We start from the raw sequence: 6,370 nt of genomic DNA on the forward strand, positions 1-6,370 counted from the left end.
AGGATCCCATGTAAATTTTAATTGTTGAGTCAATTATTGGCTTCCCTAATTATTTCGAGAGAATAATTTCATTTAGGTTTAGTGAAGAGCACTAAACCCACATCTCAAAAGAATAACTTTAGATATTTTTGATTAGCTCCGTTTACGAGTTATTGCCGATTTCTTTTAAATATTTCTCCTTTCTTACGGTCCTGTATTTACTTATGAGCTCCAGTCAAGGTAAAATATTACTGTCAAATGAAGTTGATAACTGTCAAATGAAGTTGTCATTTGTAAAACTCATCTTATTTAGTGTCATTGCTATTATTAAACTCATACCTACATCGAAAATATTAGCCATGAATTACACTCCCGAAGAAAAAGCAATACTGATTATTAAATGGTATTATCAAAGAAATAGTTATCAGCAGTGTCGAACAATGCCACAGTTCGGTATCCGCCGAATAGAACCGACCAGAAAATCCAAATAAACGCAAAGAAATCGAACCGCAGTAGATATTTGAGAATCTCAGAAGGTACCCCATTTTAAACAATCAAAAGCACGATGTGAAGTAAGCAGAAACAAAGTATTACGCAAGAAATGATACCGACTTGAAGTTTTATCAGGTGGAAGAGAACATGGAAAGATCAGCGCCATGTTCCTCTGAGGATGAAATGGGTAGGGAATAGATCATTAACTGGCTGAAAGGTCGAATTCCTATACAATATACCTTCAAATATGAAAAGCACCAAGAGTTTCAACAAAACAGTCACGTTACCGACAATGCATTTGAAAAAGATAAAACACGGATAGGGAACTTTTAAAAAACATATGTTCTTTAATTGACAAATGCATCGTTTACCTTAAATAACGAACCCAATGTTCAAAAACTACCGATATCGAAACAAAGAAAACGCAACACAGTTTGTCGAAACGCTAATATCCAGAAACTAAACAGGGATATTCTGGAATAATACTATCGCCGGCTTCTGCGTTTAAAACTAAAACGCCTAAAATATTATTTGCAACCACTCGAAATCAGAATACACCCGTTTCTATTACGATGTCAAGAAAATCACAGGAGAGTTTGGTACCCAATGGATGGCTGCCCGGCACATAGGACCCTGGCTGTTCGGGAACATTTAGACAATAGTTTAACGGAAACGTTATTAGCATAAATCATACAGTAAATTAAACAGCCAGCAAGGTCTCCTGAAATTTCGCCAAATGATTTCTTCTCTAAATACATTTAAAAACAGGATATACAAGGCAAAAAAATACCCAAATCTAGGAGTTAAAAAATGCCATTTCTACCGAATGCAATACACTCAGCCACCAACTAGCGGAATGTGGGTGAAGAGAACGCGGATCGTCTGGTTATTATCTAGGCAGTCGATGGCAGAATATTCAAACATCTCTTTGAATCCTGGGTAAAGTTCTAATAATTCTAATAGTACCTAAATTAATAAGTTTGAATATGTATAATATACAGTATTAAAATACATAATTTTTAAAAAAAAAAAAATTTTAATTTTAATTCATACACTTGTACTTATAAATACATCTTAAGATTTCCGATATAGGAATGAAGCCAATAATAATAAAGCACTAAATAGGTGGGAATTTCTGAAATTTATTTAAACTTCATTTTGACAAAGACGTTGTTCATTATCATGCTCATACGTAAATACAAGGCCATAAAAAAGGAGAAAAAAAAAAAATATCTAAAGTTATTCTTTTGAATGTGGGTTTTAGTGCTCTTCAATAAACCTAAATAGAATTATTCTCTAAAATAATTAGGGACGTCAATAATTGACCCCATTAAAATTTACATGGGATTCCTATGTCCCGTCCGACGAAGCAACACCCGGTATAAAGAAATATATCGTTTCAAATATTAGTGGATAGCGAAGTGGGCAGGCATCCGCTAGTTTTTATATGTTTCTGTTAACTATATTTATGTAAGTTTTATTTAAAATATTATAAAAAAAAAAAAAAAAAAAAAAAAAAAGAAAATTATTTTAATAAACTGTAAAATTTATCTATTTTTTATGTTTTATTAAAATTATTCAGATATCAGAATAACTTTTAAAATAAATTCAAAAAAAAAAAAAAAAAAAAAAAAATATAAAAAACAATTAGAAATATAAAGGCCGAAGACGCTGAGCAAAATTGAGTTAAACGTAGTCTTGACTAAGGACACGGTGGGACGCATTGACTCAAAATTTTACTGTGGAGTTTCATATCTATCTTAATAGATGGGATATTTTCCCATTTATTTTCTTTTATCTAATGAATTTGACTTACTTGCTTCAATAGCGTACATCTGGTGTATATCGTTATTAAATGATTATTATAACTTAATCTTTATTATTAGAATTAATATATTTTATAACAATTTTTTTTTTTTTTGTATATTTTTGTTAAAAGAAAATAAAACAACAAAATTATTGAGTCTAACTCTACATAATATTTTTTTCACGTTGGATTAAAATTAAAAGGGCACTGATAAACCGGAACTTAAATCGGCCATTTTGGGATATATATTGCGCTCGACCTAAGTTTTTTGATATGCGCCTTCCTTAATCTTTTCAATGTCAAAAGAGTTTCAACCTTTTTGTATTTATGTATATTTTATGGTAGTAATATTTTTATCTATCTAATTTATTAAAAAGTGCAGGTCAATCGCTACTATAATTTAATTAGTTCAGTTTCGAGCTTATTAATAATAGAACTTTTGACAGGGCTGTTTAATGTTAGAAGTTATTATTTATTCATTGCAGGTATCAAACCTTTTTCCAGACCTTGACATTAAACGCACGCAGCTTTGTATTTTTAACAGCGATCCATAGTAAAAAGTTTGGCTTGTTTTAAATTGCTAGCTTCAACAATTAAAAATATCCTGTTTAAACAATAAACTTCATTTTAAAAACAACACCTTTTTTGACCTTGCAATGATAGATATTTCTACATATTATCTGTCCGTGAGACTGTACTTTAAATATGTTTTAAAATACGTTACGTACGTAGATAACGCAAAAAGAAGTTAATCCAGACATTTTTTCCTTAAAAATTTTTTTTTTTTTTTTTTTTTACAAAAATAAAATGAACAAAAGTATTCAACATGTACCAACATCAATTTTAGAATATTAAGTTTCTTGAAAAAAATACTGTCGCAAATATTACTTGATATCTGGTATATTTCTATGTCAAAATTGAAGAAGACGTTTCATTTGAGACATTCACAAAGACTGTAACGTCTTTCTGACAAAACGTCAAAACCGTTCAAGTATACAAAAAATTTACACCCGCCTTTCTGACAACACAGATTAAATGAGCTTTACAATGAAGTTAAGGAAGCCATCGACGAAACGCAAATCGTTTCCTATTTTGAACAAGGGAAAATCGTGGAAACGACACAAGGCACGAATTACAACGCCAAAGTGCAAGAAATGCAACAACGGGATGGGCGACAGTGCCAGCGTCCACTTTCCGAATATTTGGGAAGAGTTACGATCGAAAAACCAGCTTTGCGATGGAACAGTGAAATGCGACGATGGTACAGAGTTTAACGTGCATCGAATAATTCTCTCTGCAATCAGTCCGTACTTTCGGGCACTTTTTACCAATTCCATCAACCGAGGCGGTCAGGAAATCAAAGAGGCCAACGTCAACATATCCAGCGGAGCTTTCAGAATAGTTCTGGACTACGCATATACCGGTAACTGTGTTATAACTACATCGAATGTCTTCGAAGTACTCAAATACGCCGATCAGTACGGAATCCTTAACTTAGTCCATAAATGTTGCGAGTTTCTTATAAACGACCTGTCACCAACCAACTGTCTTCAAATCCTGAAGTTCTCAACGCAATTTTTCTGTAAATACTACCAACAAAGGAAACATCTACCTGCTCCAAAATTTCACGGAAGTATTCAACAACAACGAGTATTTTTGCGAACTTCCCGCCAAACAACTCAAACAAATTCTCTCTGACGACTATTTAAATGTGAAAACAGAAGAAACAGTGTTCGAGGCTATCAAAACCTGGAATCCAACATTTCCAGACACACAAAAAATCTCATTTACTCGACTTGATCAAGTGTATTCGAATGGGAAACTTGTCTTTAGAGAAAATTTTGAAGATTGCCCGATGGCCGATGATCCAAGAAGATACCATGTGTAAATATTTTACATTGCTGAGTTTTGGACTATACTCCACGATATACGAGACGTCGAGGTAGAGCCTTTAAACACATATCTAACTCGACCTAGAATTCCTTACGATGTAATTTTTGTTATAGGAGGATGGACCGCGGGAAGTCCAACCTCTTTCGTTGAAACCTACGATAACAGATCAGAAAAATGGTTAATATCCAGCGACACTGATGTAGTGGCAAGAGCTTACCATGGAATGTGCGCTTATCAGGATAAAATTTACCTTGTTGGAGGGTTCGATGGAAATGAGTACTTCAACACTGTAAGATGCTTTAATCCGGCTACTCACGAGTGGAGTGATTGCGCTTGTATGTACTATTCCAGATGTTACGTCAGTGTGGTGCTGTGTATGGGAAAGATATACGCGATGGGTGGCTATAATGGTAGGATTAGGATGAACAGTGTGGAGAGGTATGATCCAGTAAAAAACCAGTGGGAGTTGGTGTCTTCGATGCTTAAACAGAGGTCTGATGCGAGTGCAGCGACTCTAAATGACAAAATCTACATTGTTGGTGGATTTAATGGCCAGGAAGTGATTAATTCGGCTGAAATGTACGATCCTTTGACTAATCAATGGTCTTATATCTCTTCAATGATATCAGCTCGATCCGGGGTGAGTCTGATAGCTTTCCAGAACTCCCTCTACGCTATTGGGGGTTTTAACGGATACACCCGACTCCCAACTTCGGAAAAGTTCGTTCCTGACGCTTCCTCGTCCTCTTCTTGGATGGAGATTCCCGAAATGATGACGCCCCGGAGCAACTTTGGAACGGTCATCTTGGACGGTTACATTTACGTGATCGGTGGTTTTAACGGGTCGACAACGATCAACTACGTGGAGTGCTACGACGCGGAATTGGGCGAATGGCTCGTGGGAACTTCGATGAACTTGAACAGGTCGGCGCTGAGTGCGTGCGTGATAAGCGGCCTTCCCAATTCCAGGGACTACTCGTTTCTGGACCGGAGCCAGAAGGAGCGTGGTGAACATAAGGAGACAAGATTGAATTAGATTTGGTTTGAGGAAAGTTGGCTGGATTTGTACTATTACCGTTTCTGCGTGTATGTTTCTTGATTAAAATGCGTTTTATCTCAGAATTAGCTGTTTTATCTTTTATTACAGAGAGAGGTTAAAACACAATGCTTTAAAAAAAAGCAAAAAAAAATTGCTAAAGTAGATTTTTGTGTCTCTGGAAATATGTTCTATATCCTTTTTTAATCATTTTATATAAATTAGTGATCATTTGACCAAATTTACGTCAATTAGAGGTTGGCCTCGCCAAAATTATAATCGGTTCTCATTCCTCAGCCGACTTTGATGCGGTTTTTTTTTCTATGATACGGTATATACAGGGTGGTCCGAACTGTATTTCGGAAACTTTGGCAGCATATTCTGCAGATAAAAATATGTAAAAAATGTTATATATTTTTTTGTATGTTATTTAAATGTCTTAAAAGTCTTGTTTAGTTTCGGAGATACATTGTGTAGAAATTTCACTTTTATTTCGATTTTTTCCAAATAATTTTTGAAGTAACATCAATATTTAGATGAAAATTGGTGTCTGAGAGTTTGACGTGAGAAATTTGATTTTGATGTCAATATGATTCTATTTTTCGATGGCGCCACTTAACATATTTTTAACCGTTGGAAAAAGTAATAACTTTCGTCCGTACCTGTATAACTACTCGGAGTGAGAGATCATCCGGGTGTTGCATAACGGTCGGACGGGACATAGGATATCCATCTAAAATTTTAATGGGTCATTTATTGGCTTCCATAATTATTTTAGAGAATAATTCTACTTAGGTTTATTGAAGAGCACTTAAAACCCACATTCAAAGAATAACTTTAGATAATTTTGATTAGCCCGTTTACGAGTTATCTGCCGATTTTCTTTTTTAACTATTTCTCACTTTCTTATGGCTCTGTGATTTACTTTATGAGCCCAGTCCAGGTAAATATATACTGCTCAAATGAGTTGTCATTTCAGAAATTTTCCTATTTAGTGCTGATACCGATTATTATTGAAAACCATTATACATCGGCAAAATCTTAAAGATGTATTTATAAATATACAAAATAATATGAATACAGTAAATAAAGTAAATTCAGTTGACAATGTATTATAGTATTAATTACAATACCAATAACTTATTCATTTAGGTACTTATTAA

The 6,370-nt window shown here is 34.2% G+C and overlaps 1 pseudogene; it reads left to right on the forward strand.

Annotated features, from left to right (window-relative positions):
* Window positions 1-3,313: 3,313 nt before the first annotated feature.
* LOC115889817 lies at window positions 3,314-5,207 on the forward strand (annotated as a pseudogene).
* The last annotated feature ends 1,163 nt before the right edge of the window (window positions 5,208-6,370 follow it).

This window comes from Sitophilus oryzae, unplaced genomic scaffold, assembly GCF_002938485.1.
Source record: "Sitophilus oryzae breed Bouriz unplaced genomic scaffold, Soryzae_2.0 scaffold_849_pilon_pilon, whole genome shotgun sequence".
NCBI classification, from domain to species: domain Eukaryota; kingdom Metazoa; phylum Arthropoda; class Insecta; order Coleoptera; family Curculionidae; genus Sitophilus; species Sitophilus oryzae.